We start from the raw sequence: 14,798 nt of genomic DNA on the forward strand, positions 1-14,798 counted from the left end.
CCACAGGACTGGAAAAGGTCAGTTTTCATTCCATTGCCAAAGAAAGGCAATGCCAAAGAATGCTCAAACTACCGCATAATTGCACTCATCTCACATGCTAGTAAAGTAATGCACAAAATTCTCCAAGCCAGGCTTCAGCAATACATGAACTGTGAACTTCCTGATGTTCAAGCTGGTTTTAGAAAAGGCAGAGGAACCAGAGATCAAATTGCCAACATTCCAACATCTGCTGGATCATGGAAAAAGCGAGAGAGTTCCAGAAAAACATCTGCTTCTGCTTTATCGACTATGCCAAAGCCTTTGACTGTGTGTATCACAATAAACTGTGGAAAATTCTGAAAGAGATGGGAATACCAGGCCACCTCACCTGCCTCTTGAAAAATCTGTATGCAGGTCAGGAAGCAACAGTTAGAACTGGACATGGAACAACAGACTGGTTCCAAATAAGAAAAGGAGTACGTCAAGGCTGTATATTGTCACCCTGCTTATTTAACTTCTATGCAGAGTACATCATGAGAAACGCTGGACTGGAAGAAGCACAAGCTGGAATCAAGATTGCCGGGAGAAATATAAATCACCTCAGATATGCAAATGACACCACCCTTATGACAGAAAGTGAAGAGGAACTAAAAAGCCTCTTGATGAAAGTGAAGGAGGAGAGTGAAAAAGTTGGCTTAAAGCTCAACATTCAGAAAACTAAGATCATGGCATCTGATCCCATCACTTCATGGGAAATAGATGGGGAAACAGTGGAAACAGTGTCAGACTTTATTTTTTTGGGCTCCAGAATCACTGCAGATGGTGATTGCAGCCATGAAATTAAAAGACGCTTACTCCTTGGAAGAAAAGTTATGACCAACCTAGATAGTATATTCAAAAGCAGAAACATTACTTTGCCGACTAAGGTCCATCTAGTCAAGACTATATGGTTTTTCCTGTGGTCATGTATGGATGTGACAGTTGGACTGTGAAGAAAGCTGAGTGCCAACCAACTGATGCTTTTGAACTGTGGTGTTGGAGAAGACTCTTGAGAGTCCCTTGGACTGCAAGGAGATCCAACCAGTCCATTCTGAAGGAGATCAGCCCTGGGATTTCTTTGGAAGGAATGATGCTAAGCTGAAACTCCAGTACTTTGGCCACCTCATGCAAAGAGTTGACTCATTGGAAAATTCTCTGATGCTGGGAGGGATTGGAGGCAGGAGGAGAATGGGACAACAGAGGATAAGATGGCTGGATGGCATCACTGACTCGATGGACGTGAGTCTGAGTGAACTCCGGGAGTTGGTGATGAATGGGGAGGCCTGGTATGCTGTGATTCATGGGGTCGCGAAGAGTTGGACACGACTGAGTGACTGAACTGAACTGATAACTAGATGAAGTATGGAATCAGTTTTTAAAATCCCAAATGAAAATATAAAAAGGTACTTAGGAGCTTTCTGTGGTAGTCAGTTCCAAATTGTCTACATCAAATATTAAAAATATTTTAAAAGTTGTATTCTTAAAACTTGCCTTCTTCACTCTGTATGACAGTTCCTAGGTCCATCCACATCTCTGCAAATGACCCAATTTTGTTTCTTTTTATGGCTGTGTAATATTCCATTGTATATATGTACTACATCTTTATCCATTCATCTGTCAATGGACATTCAGGTTGCTTCCATGACCTGGCTATCATAAATAGTACTTCAGTGAACATTCAGGTGCATGTGTTTTTTTAAATATTTTTTTTTCAGGGTGTTTGTCTAGTAGTGGGATTACTCGGTCATATGATAATTCTATTTTTAGCTTTTAAAGGGAATTCCCTAAATCCAAAAAGAGAAAAACAAATATCCTATATTAATGCCTATATGTGGAACTGATAAAAATGGTATAGATGAACCTGTTTGCAAGACAGAAATAGAGACACAGATGTAGAGGGGGGAGGAGGGTTGGGTGACTTGGGAGACTGGGACTGATGTGTATACACTGATATGTATAAATAGAATAGGTAACTAATAAGAACCTGGTGTATAGCGCAGGGAGCTCTACTTAATGCTCTGTGGTGACCTAAATGGGAATGAAGTCCAAAACAGGGGATATATATACATATGGGCTTTCCTGGTGGCTCAATGGTAAAGTGAAAGAAAGTTAAGTTACTTGCTCAGTCGTGTCCAACTCTTTGCGATCTCGTGGACTGTAGCCCACCAGGCTCCTCCGTCCATGGGATTCTCCAGGCAAGAATACTGGGGTGGGTTGCCATTTCCTTCTCCAGGGGATCTTCCTGACCCAGGGATCGAACCCAGGTCTCCTGCATAGCAGGCAGACGCTTTAACCTCTGAGCCACCAGGGAAGCCCAATGGTAAAGAATCCACCTACAATGCAGGTGACGCAGGAGATGGGGGTTTGATCCCTGGGTTGGGAAGATCCCCTGGAAGAGGGAATGGCAACCCACCCTAGTGTTCTTGCCAGGAAAATCCCATGGACAGAGGAGCCTGGTGGGCTATGGTTGCAAAGGGTTGGACGACTGAAGTGCCTGAGCGAAAAAAAAAAAAAAAGTATATATATAGCGGATTCACTTTGCTATAGAGTAGAAACTAATACAACAGTAAAGCAACTATACCCCAATAAAAAACAAAACAGAACTTTCCTCCTTTTTTCTTTCTTTTGTCCCAAACACATACTTTTCTGAATCAAAGACCTGGACTCTTGCTTTTGTTGTTAATTATTTAAATCAACTTTTAATCTTTAGTTAAATTTTTTTCTTTTATCACAAATAATTAGGACACTTAAATGTTCAAATTACTGTATCACTTTTGTGTAAAAAGTTTTTTTTGAGTTTATAAAATTTTATTCTGTCTTGGATTCAAATATATATATATATATATATATATATATATATATATATATATATATAAAATCATATGCAGAAAGACACCACATGCAAATATAAGGTATCCTAGAGTACTGAGTATAATACCTTACCGTTAGTGGTTAATGTCTGTTGTTCTTTCTTTACTTTAAAAAAAAAACTTTCTGTTTTATATTGTAGTATAGCCAGTGAACAATGTTGTGATAGTTTCAGGTCCATAGCAGAGTGACTCAACCATCATATACATGTGCCCATTCTCCCCCCTAATTCCCCTCCCATCCAGGCTGCCACATAACATTGAGCAGAGTTCCCTCTGCTATGCAGTAGGTCCTTGTTGGTTGTCCATTTTAAATGCAGCAATGTATATAAATATATATAATGCCCATCCCAAGCTCCCTGACTATCCATTCCCCCCACCTTTCCCCCTCTGTGTAAAAAGTTTGAAACAAGTTCCTTTGATGACTCTACTATAGCATTGAAAGTTGTCAGACTACTTGGCAAATATATCCTGGAGTTATGATCTATCAGTCTGCTAATTATAACTTTATTTTTTATTGACCATTAAGACTATTCAGCTATCTGCTCTTGTTGGCGTCTATGGCCATTGAAGGCACCTTCTGATTTTAAATTTGCTCTCTTTGTAGAATTTTCTGTTCTGAGGAAACAGGGTAATAACTTGCAAACTTACTAGTTAAAATTCTCAGTGCAGATTAGCTGTCTGGTTTTACATCAATTTCTCAGAAGTTTGGTTAGCAGGAATCAGCATCCCCTTAGCTTAATTACCTGTGACGACCAGTTGGTGTGACCTACCAACTGCTTCAGGCATTTTTAGTCCTATTTGCAACTTGACTTTATGTTTTCTAGACCCTTACTGTCTCCTATAGATTATATCATTCTACTAAGCAGAACTTTCTTCTTGAATGTCAAGTCCCAAGTATATTTGGGCACATTATATAGCTTGGCCTCTTTTCTCTCCATTTCTAGGTGCTGCTCTATGTGTAGCATTATTTCAATTATGTCAAATGCTTTGGAAAGATGTACAGAACTTCTATCACCAAAGGCATACAAAATAATCAATTTAGTATTTTCAGACTATTACTTAGTATATTATTTTAGCAATAAAGGTACATTTAATTTAAAAATTACTTTATCAACAATGATCTTTGTCAACTATGATGATTTTGTTCTTTTAAAAAAGTAATGGGCATTCTATTGTTTCCTGACATTTTGATTTCACAAGTCACCATCTACTTTTGTTCTACTTTATCAGTGTCCATCCTACAGAGTATAAGATCTGTGGGTGCAGAAAACTCTTCTGTTCTGTATTTACTCTCCCTATGTGAAACAGTAAAGTCAGGGGTTTCTGTACTGAGCTGTAAGGGTCTCTTCTTACATGGCATATGTATTGATATCTTTCTGCCTTAGGTATAGCCTCTCGAGGCTCTATTACCTGAGGGTTTCTGAATCCTTACCTTTGCCTCCCAATTCTGTCACTTCTAAAATGAGCTTCTTTGGCACTAGGTGTTTCTGTGTTTCAGCCTGCCTATATTGTCTCCTTTACAGAGCTTCCTGACTTTGATTTCACAAGCCACCATCTACTTTCTTTCTTTTTATCAGTGTCCATCCTGTAGAGTATAAGATCTGTGGGTGCAGAAACCTCTTCTGTGTCATTCACTAGTACTATCTCTGGATAAAACAGAGGTTCAGTTCAGTCACTCAGTCGTGTCCGACTCTATGAGACCTCATGAATCGCAGCACGCCAGGCCTCCCCGTCCATCACCAGCTCCCGGAGTTCACTGACTCACGTCCATCGAGTCAGTGATGCCATCCAGCCGTCTCATCCTCTGTCGTCCCCTTCTCCTCCTGCCCTCAATCCCTCCCAGCATCAGAGTCTTTTCCAATGAGTCAGCTCTTCGCATGAGGTGGCCAAAGTACTGGAGTTTCAGCTTTAGCATCATTCCTTCCAAAGAAATCCCAGGGCTGATCTCCTTCAGAATGGACTGGTTGGATCTCCTTGCTGTCCAAGGGACTCTCAAGAGTCTTCTCCAACACCATAATTCAAAAGCATCAATTCTTTGACACTCAGCCTTCTTCACAGTCCAACTGTCACATCCATACATGACCACTGGAAAAACCATAGCCTTGACTAGACAGACCTTAGTTGGCAAAGTAATGTCTCTGCTTTTAGATATTATATAAATGCTGAACTGAGTGGCTCCTTATCCTAATTTTATTCTTCTAGAAACGATATAATTTATATATTCTGAGAATTCCCAATTTACATTCTTCACAGTTACCAAAACTTTTCTGGAGTTTTGTTGTTGTTGTTTAAATCAGTACTTAAGAAAAATAAAACACATTTGTTTTGTAATCTCATAGTTTGAAATTCCGTGCATTAAATAGTCATTATGTATAAGATTTAAACCATAATAGCTATCCAATAATTCAGTAAAATGTTCTACAGAAGGGATTACTGCCTTTTTAAAGGCAATTTAATCCATAAATATTTACTATATAAGTATAATTTTCTCTAGTATTTCTATAAAGAGGATGTTTTTCTCGGTTAATTAATCTTGTTTGTTTCTCCATTTTATGAAAGGCAAATTTTCATTTTAACAGTGTCTGAGTAGCTTGCCATTCTCCTAGCAAAAAGTTCAATTTAGCACTTAACAATATTTGGCAAGAGTGAAAATACTGTGATACAAAATACTTTGTTTAATATATTGAATTTTGTCTAATATGAATATCATTAAGTTACAGATAAAAATTATTTAACTGTAATGAAAATAATTGTAATATGCTTTTCAGGAAAGACCACATGTTTTATGTAATGATTGTTTTAATGAGCAAGATCTTAAAAAAAATTCTAAGGATAATTTCATGGTTTAAAAATAGAATTAATATAGGCTGGACACCAGATTTTTTGTAAGTTTAACATGTTCATAAAAATAGAGGTATAGCAAATTAAACTTAGAATTCTGAATTCCATTTGATAAAAGCACTTAAACAATAAGGAGTTTTGCTTAGGCTTTAAAAATGAACTCATCTGGAAAATATGTTATACAGGACAACACATGTAATACACATACAAATACCATAGTTAACATTCGTGAACAGGACATAAGAGTAATATAGCCATTTTTTTCTCTATTTAAGGAAATGTTTTATTGTAGTTAGGTTGACGCAATAGGGGGGCTTCCCTGGTGATTCAGATGGTAAAGAATCTGCCTGCAATGCAGGAGACCTGGGTTCAATCTCTGGGTCAGGGAATATCCCCTGGAGGCGGGCATGGTAACCCACTCTCGTATTTTTGTCTGGAGAATTCCATGGACAGAGAAGACTGGTAGGCTACAGTCCATGGAGTCTCAAAGAGCCAGATATGACTGAGCATCTAAAATGGACACAATACCACACAGCCCATATCTATATATAATAACTCTGAAAAACTACTTTTCTTTCATTATCACCAGATTTCATAGGTTAATATTTTTCACAATCCAGTGTCACAAAGAATTAACAACAGAGATGTTTGTAAAAAGTAAATAAGTATAAAGTGGCTCATGGTAAACTAGTTCTTTAGTAGGGGCAGGGAAAGCAACTGTGACCGATAGAAGGTCAAAGGCAGAGAACTCGTGTAGGATAAAGTGAAGGGACTTGGAAGTATGTGTAAAGGAGTTAGGAAGAAAATACAGCTTGGTATAACATAATGCTAGTTGCTAGTTTAAATAGTTTCAACCAGCTCTGAAGTATGTATAAAGCTGTCTCTAGTTTTATGGTACTTGGGTACATGTGTAACACCTTATACTTCTGGTCTGGGCCCAAATGGCAGTTATGTTAAGCAGTGTTCCTTGATCCCTTGAGTTAATGAAGCCATCCTCTGCTACTTAACCCTATGTCAGTTTTGTTTATTTCTTTCACAGCATTTTTTAAAAATTGCAATTTATAATTATCTTGAGTTTTTCAGGCATTTGGTATTATCTTTCACTCCACTGAGCTGAAACCAAGACTGCTGAGACCTAGCCTGGCTTGCTCTCCCTCTTTCCCATTGCTGTAAACCTCCTCTATGTTTTAGTGATTAGAATATTATACACATAGTCAATATTTGTGGAATAAATGAATATGTTAATGTATGTCATTGTGCATGCTCAGTTGCTCAGTGTTGTTTGACTCTTTGTGACCTCATGGACTATAGCCTACAGGCTCTTCTGATCATGGGACTTCCCAGGCAAGAATACTGGAGTGGGTTGCCATTTTCTTCTCCAGGGGATCTTCCTAACCCAGGGATCGAATCTGAGTCTCCTGCTTGGCAGGCTGATTCTTTACCACTGAGCCACCAGGAAAGCCCATTATATGTGGTAGACTCAGAAAAATGAAAATGATCATCTGTGATAGTTAAGAACCTTAATTCCAGTGTATCTGACTCTAAGTCCATCACTTTTTCAATTATAATCTAAAGATGGATGTGTATCTCTTTTACCTTATGTTTTAAAAGAAAACCATAACAATTTAAATGCTAAATTTTATTTTGTTTTGTTAATGCATATAAAGCTAGGCTAGATTTATGGATTTGGTGTTCGTCCGCAGAGTGGAAATTCAGTAATAGCTATGTTTTACAATGAAAGTAGCAAGAGGAAAGAGAAGGAAAAGCTATTTAATTTGGCTGAAACTCTGATTTCCTTCTTGAAATATATCCTTATACAGCTTACTTTCCTTGCAAAAAAGGATCTGCAGCAAGAACAAATTTTACCTATTATATTTAAAATAACATTTTAGGAAATCATATAAACATCACAGACACATTGAGCTGCCAATTCTTGGTCATTGTGAGATTTTTAGGATGGGTAGAAAAATTGTAGTTGGTTTCACTTTATTTGGAAGAATATTTTCTTTAATTTCTACCAAAGTAATTATGTGATTCGTATCAAATTTTTGGTTTAAGTTTTCTTAAAGCCATAATGAAATTTTTGTTAATTTACAAGTGACTTTGGCCATTTCTTTGTACTTTTTTTTTTACTTTTTACAACATTTTATTTTTATAAAATTTTAAAGGTTACTTTCTGTTTATAGTTATTACCAAAAACTGGCTACATTTTTTTTTGTGTATATAGTATATCCCTGAGCTTATCTTACACCCTAGTATTTGCACCTCTCACTTCCCCTTTTCCATACTTGCCCTCCCCACATTTCCACTGGTAACCAGTAGCTTGTTGTCATTTGTTTTTTCTTTTTTTTTTGGATGGAGATTTCCTTAAGTGGTTTTGATAAATGAGACTCTTAAACAGAAATGTGTCAGTTTAAAAGGTAAGGAATAGAGACCTAAATAAGATAAAGTTCATGTTTGTTATTCTAAAAGTAAATTTCTATAAAAACGATATGTATTCAGTATAGAAAATTTCAAAAAATAAGGAAAAAATGATAAAAAAAATTGCCTGTAATTCTGTCAACTGGCTTTGGTATATTGATATACTTCTTTATCTATCTGTATGGTGTTTGGTTGCTAAGTCATGTCCAACTCTTGCGATCCCAGGCTATAGTCTATGGGATTCTCCAGGCAAGAATACTGGAGGGTTGCCATTTCCTTCTCCAGGGGATCTTCCTGATCCAATAATTGAACCCAGGTCTCCTGCATTGCAGGCACATCCTTTACTGACTGAGCTATGAGGGAAGGCCATCTATCTCTATAGATATATGTGAATCTATATTTTATATACTATTTAAAATTTGGATCATGCTATACATTCCATTTTGAAACTTACTTTTTAACCTAAGAGTATATATTATGGGCAGTATCCAAAATCATTGGATTTTGGGGGGTAACTTATTTATTTTTTCATAAGTATATTTTTAATAAAAATTTCACATATTTAAGGCATACAACATGAAGATTCAGTATACATATGAATTCCCACAAGTAATTAGCACATCTATCACCTCACATATTTACCTTTTTAACTTATTTGTTTTGGTGAGAACGCGTTAAGTACTACTCTCTTAGCAAATTTTAATTATGCAATATAATATTATCAACTGTCGTCCCCTGTTATACATTTATCTTATAATTGAAGGTTTTTACCCTTTAACCAGCTTCTATTTCTTCCTGCACCAAGCCCCTGGCAACCACCGTTTCCACTCTGTTTCTATGAGTTCTACTTTTTTTTTTTTTAAAGATAGTACATATAAGTGAGACCATGCAGTAGTAGTCTGCCCTCCCAATCCGTCGGTTTTGCATCTATGAATTCAGCCAGCCACAGATAGCAGGTATTTGAAAAAGAAAATTCTAGTAAGCTCCAAAAAACTTGAATTTGCCTTACACTAACAACTACTTACATAGTATTTAATTTACAATTATTTACATAGTATTTACATTGTATTAGGCACTATAAGTAACCTAAAGAAGACTTATAAGAAGATGTGCATAAGCTACATGCAAATACAACGCTTTTATGGAAGGACATCCGTGAATTTTGTGTGTCTGGAGGCGATTTGGGAACCAATATCTCATGGGTACTGGGGACAACTGCATTTGTCTTCCTTTGTCTGGGTTATTTCACTTAGCACCATTCCTTCCAGGTTGATCCATGTTGTTGCAAATGCCAGGATTTTTCTTTAAAGACTATAATATTCCACTGTATATGTAAACCACATTTTCTTTATTCATTCATTTGTTGAAGGATGCTTAGGTTGTTTTTATACCTTGGATGAGGTGAATAATGCTTCACTGAACATGCAAGTACAACTAACTCTTCAAGATAGTGATTTCATGTAACATTTTTGACGTCAATATTGTAATATGGCTATATTTAATACCATGTTTAGTTTAGGATTTATTACATTTTGTATTTCACATCAGTCTTTTCTTGCATTATAATAATGATAATATGCTTAATATAGTAATGATAATATGCTTCAAAGTTGAATTTGCTTCCTAGAACACTAAAAGATATTATTTTTCCAGTGTAATGTTTTAATCTTGAATGTAATGTTTCTGACATTAACATTTGTACATTATTGTACATACCACTAATATTTACCCATGGACTTTTTTCGTCCCTTTAATTTTTACCTCTTCTTGGTATTTTGATATATGTTGATATATACTGATAAGGTGTGTTTCTTATTAATAATGTGTGTAGGCTTTTTTAAAAAAAATATTCATCCAAGTGGAAAATCACTGCTAGTTAAGAAGAGAATTTAATCTATTTTCAATATTTTTTGTGTAATTAATTTTAGTGGATGGGTGTATGTGGGTACAGTTTAGGTGCAGGAGTTATTTCGGTCATTTTAGTTATATCTTCTCCCTTTTTCGATTGAGGTATAATTGACATATAACATTGTATTAGTTTCATCACAACATAATGATGTGATATTTGCATATATTGTGAAGTGATAACCACAATAAATCTAGTTAACATTCATCACCGTACATAGTTACAAATTTTTTGGTGATAAGACCTTTTCAGATTTATCATATCAGCAGCTTTCAAATATTTATTTTAATATTATTAATTATATTCACCATGCTGTACATTACATTCCTGTGTCTTATTTGTTTTAAAACTGAACATTTTTATCTTTTAACTCCCTTCACGTATTTCACCCACTCCTCATACCCTGCCTCTGGCAACCACCAATCTGGTCTCTGTATCTCTGAGGTGGTGTCGTTGTTTTTTAAATTACCCACATAAATAAGATCATATGATACTTGTCTTTCTCTGTCTGATATATTTCACTTAGCATAATGCCCTCAGAGTCCATGTGTGTGGTCAAAAATGCCAAAATTTCCTATTTTTATGGAATGGCAAGATTTCATGTTTTAGTGTATATATATATATTCCATTTTCTTTTTTTTTTTTTAGTTTTTTATTTTTTAAATTTTAATATCTTTAATTCTTACATGCATTCCATTTTCTTTACCCATCAATGCACATGCAGGTTATTTCATCTATCTCCTCTTGAGCTTTTCTCCTAAGATTAATAATAAAATCAGTATTTCTCTGATTAAAGCCCATACTCTGAGGTATGATGGCAAAATGTCTCATAACTTCCAACTAAACTTTACCATTTTACATCTAACATTTTATTTATATAAAATAGCCATAAATAGCCAGCCTCTAGCTCTAAGGAATTTAGAAACCTACTGACTTTATTGAGTTCATTTTGTTGTTGTTGCTGTTTTAATGATAAGCCAATGTATTTGCGTTTTGAAATAGTCACATTTTGTGTTTCTTTGGTTGGGGGGCATCTTACCTAAACTTCCATTTAGTCCTCAGATGATTGCAATCAGAATAGAACTCCCACCTCAACCAAAATCGCCCTTGTGAGCATCAGCAGTGACTTCTAGTTAATCAACCCATTGATCGTTCAGTACTGCTCTCCTAACTAATGTCTCTGATGCTTTTGGCATTATTGAAAAGAGGTTCCCAGAAGAATATGGTGGAAAATCATGAGAAAGTGGTCCCTTAATCAGCATTCTTCTTTACGCGGCCTTCTTATATGCATAGAAAGTGGTCTTGTTCAGTTTTCAGTCTTTGAGTTTGTTCTCTTCTGATTATTCATTTCTCCTTGGGAGAACTTGTTGAAAAGCTGTTCCCTAACTTTTCCTCATATAAGAGCCTGAAGTATTTTATTATAGTAAAATCCTTAAATTTAGACCTGTGTAGATTATAGAATATGAATAAAATTATGCCAAACTACCACATTTTAAATTGCAATAATTCTGTTTCAATATACTCCATCTTCTCATTTGTTGAAACAGCCAGCTATTTTGTTGAAACTGCTGTCAAAGCAATAGTAAATTTATTCTAAAATGTTTTAATATTTGTGGTATTTGGCAGTATATTCAGTAAGTCTTTAATTACATCTGATAGAAATACAAGTTCCATCTGTCTTACACGTGTATCCTACTCAAAGGATGGCACCAGGGCAAGTCTGTTTCTGATGCTCATAAATAAGATACCAACAAACCCACAATATTGGTACAGACTGTTCTGGGACCAGGTTCTAAAATGTTAACCACAGGAAGTGATTTTATTTCTTTTTTTAAAACATTTTTTTAAAAAAGTTTTCCCTCCATCAGACCGCCTACGTGCTCATTGTGGCACTTTAGATTTCCTGGATCTTCTAAGTACTCAGAGTTGCTGGAATAACCAAATGGAAGGCAATCTTATTTAATTATGTAAAATGTAGACATAGAACTAAAGCGATAGCTATCTAAGTCTGATCATTCTAAAATGAAGGTTTTTAAAAAAAGACCACTAAAGCTTGTAAAATGTGTGGTCACAGCAAATACAGATCAGTGCATTAACAGTCAACCTTTCTGATAATTTGTAAGATAACTTGTAACTCATAAGCCTTTATAAGTCTAGCTTACCTTATCACCACTCTTCGACATTTGTATTTACAATATTGAGTTATTTGCTATTGAAATTTAAATTTTAAATGCGAACAAAAATACTAAGAAGGAAATTAGTGTGCTGTACTTAGTATTTGACTAAATTTTTCTCAGGAGGTGCTTTCTTTTGTAATTAAAATAATGTGCTATTAATATATATTTATATGAAAATATATAAACTGCAATTAATTTGTTAAAATTAATTTTAAAATTAAAAATTATTCATATAACTTTGGATAAGTTTCTAAGAGTTTCCTGAACAGTTTGGATTTGTCTCAACATTTCTGAACACAGAATAAAATTTCCACAGTGTTCACAGATGACTGCGGTGTAGTGTTCTCTTTTCTTCTTTATGACATAATAGAGAAAATGAAGCATATGAAGTTTAGTAGTTTGGAAAATATTTTTTCATTTTTTAGCATGAATTTTAATTATTTTGATCATTTTGCTAAGGTTATCATTCAGTTTTGGTTCTGCTCAGTTCTGCTGAACTGTCTAACATTTTACCTCATGGCAAATAATTTGAAATACTTTCATTTTGTATGATCCATTTTAATTATTTTTGATCAAGATGGCTGATTTTATAAAAGACTATGATATAATGTCTCTCCCCATATTTTTATATTATGAAATTCTTAGATGAATGAGTCAAATTCGATGTGTTAAGTCTTGTAACACATACCCACTTATCAAGTAAATTAAAACAGCAATTTTCCTTTACTCAGGTGGTTTTTTTTTCCAGATAGAAACTGGCAAATAAGAGATTCTGACTAAGATTCTTCATTTACTGAGAATTCACTCTGGTGCACAATTAATAAAATCCTTGGGATAACATAAGCTTAGGTGGGGAAATGGACAAGAGTAGAGAGGGGCAGAAAAGTGTCATTAACCTCCTGAAGGGCATGTGAGAGAAAATGTGAGATCCAAAGATCTTTCTGTAGGATTTTGAAAGACCATCTTCTCTCCATGATTGGAATTATTAAGTTGAGTTATCACAGTAAACACGAGACATTACATGAAACTATGAACTGAGATTGTTCTCCTTTAATGTCTTCTCAACTCTTGATTTCTCCAAGACATCCTTATAGTTATCTTTAGCATGGAATTTCTTTAAGAGATGGCCTGTGTTCGCTGCTTTTACTTCTCAGTCCTTAAATATGAATATGATTTCCTCCCACTTTTTTATGAGTTCTTCTGGAAAAAGCTAAGTTCACTACTGTTTTTGTCTACATCTTACCCAGTCACTGAGACCAGCACTTCCTTGATAATATCTTAGCTTCTGCCTACAGTGTCACACCTCTCTCTGAGTTTATCTTCTGTCTCCAAGGATCTTTTTTGGGTTGTTTCCCCTGAATCTGCTTCCTTAATCTAACGTTGTTGTTGTTGTTCAGTCACTAAGTTGTGTCCAACTTTTTGCATCCCCAATGACTGCAGCATGCCAGGCTTCCCTGTCCTTCACTGTCTCCCGGAGCTTGCTCACTCTTATGTCCATTTATTTGGTGATGCCATCCAACCAGCCACCAGATGATTCTCTGTCACCCTCTTATTCTCCTGCCCTCAATCTTTCCTAGCAACAGGGTCTACCCTTACTAGTTAGGTGTGTTTCGTCCTCCTTTTGGCATGTTTTCCTTTGTCCATCTCGTTTATTCCTATGGCTTCAACTTCTGAGAGCTCACATTTTACATGCATACAAACCCCTTTCTTAGCTCATGAGCCTGAATCACCCATGAAGCATAATTACAAGCTGTGGTAGGTGTTAGAATAAAGCTCAGGGGAGCTATGGAAATAAAGAAATAATTTAGAAAAATAAAAGGGAGAATCTGACCTGTTGGGAAAAGGTAGTTGAAGAAAGCTTCCTGGAGAAACTGATTGTTGAGGAGGCATTTGGAGGCAGTGGTGTAAATGTTGTGAAGAGGTAGAAGAGCAAGCAAGATTCTTGCATGCTCTCTAAAACTGAATTTGCTGAACATTATTCTCATAGTAGCAATACTAAAATCCTATAGTGATATCTCATCATCTACAGAATAAGGGTAAAATCCTTTAGCCTAGTACTTGAAGTCCCTCATATCCTGGCCTCAAGTTAACTTTCACCTGATTTTTAGCACTCCCTCTGATCTCCTTTGTTGTTCAGTTGCTATGTCGTGTCCGACTCTGTGGCCTCATGAATTGCAGCAGGCCAGGCTTCCCTGTCCTTCACTATCTCTCAGAGTCTGCTCAAACTCATGTCCATTGAGTCGGCAATGCCATCCAACCATCTCATCCTCTTTGCCCCTTCCCCTTCTGCCCTGATCTACTTGGTTGCTTCCTAAACTTCAATGCACATTTAAGACTTTATCATTTGTTTTACACTATTTCTTTACCTGGATTGTCCTCTTTCCTCCACATTTTGTTCCTGGCCAGCATCTCTTATGTATCATTCAAAGCCCAATGAAATATGATACCTCTGCAAGGCTCCTACACAGTGGGTTTTTGCAGAACTTTTTGCAAGACTTTATTATGTTCTTATATCTTACTCACAAGAGGTGTCATTGTATTGATGCTTAGACCATGGCTCTGGAC

The 14,798-nt window shown here is 35.8% G+C and overlaps 1 protein-coding gene and 1 non-coding gene across 2 annotated transcripts in view; one reads left to right on the plus strand and one right to left on the minus strand.

Moving 5' to 3' along the window:
• The window catches only part of CFAP299 (cilia and flagella associated protein 299), a 713,998-nt gene that overhangs the window by 157,020 nt on the left and 542,180 nt on the right, over positions 1–14,798 (plus strand). The window lies entirely within an intron of this gene.
• On the minus strand, positions 2,257–2,329 carry TRNAS-GCU (transfer RNA serine (anticodon GCU)). Its single transcript has one exon. It is a non-coding gene; the product is annotated as a tRNA-Ser (tRNA).

This window comes from Ovis canadensis, chromosome 6, assembly GCF_042477335.2.
Source record: "Ovis canadensis isolate MfBH-ARS-UI-01 breed Bighorn chromosome 6, ARS-UI_OviCan_v2, whole genome shotgun sequence".
NCBI lineage: Eukaryota > Metazoa > Chordata > Mammalia > Artiodactyla > Bovidae > Ovis > Ovis canadensis.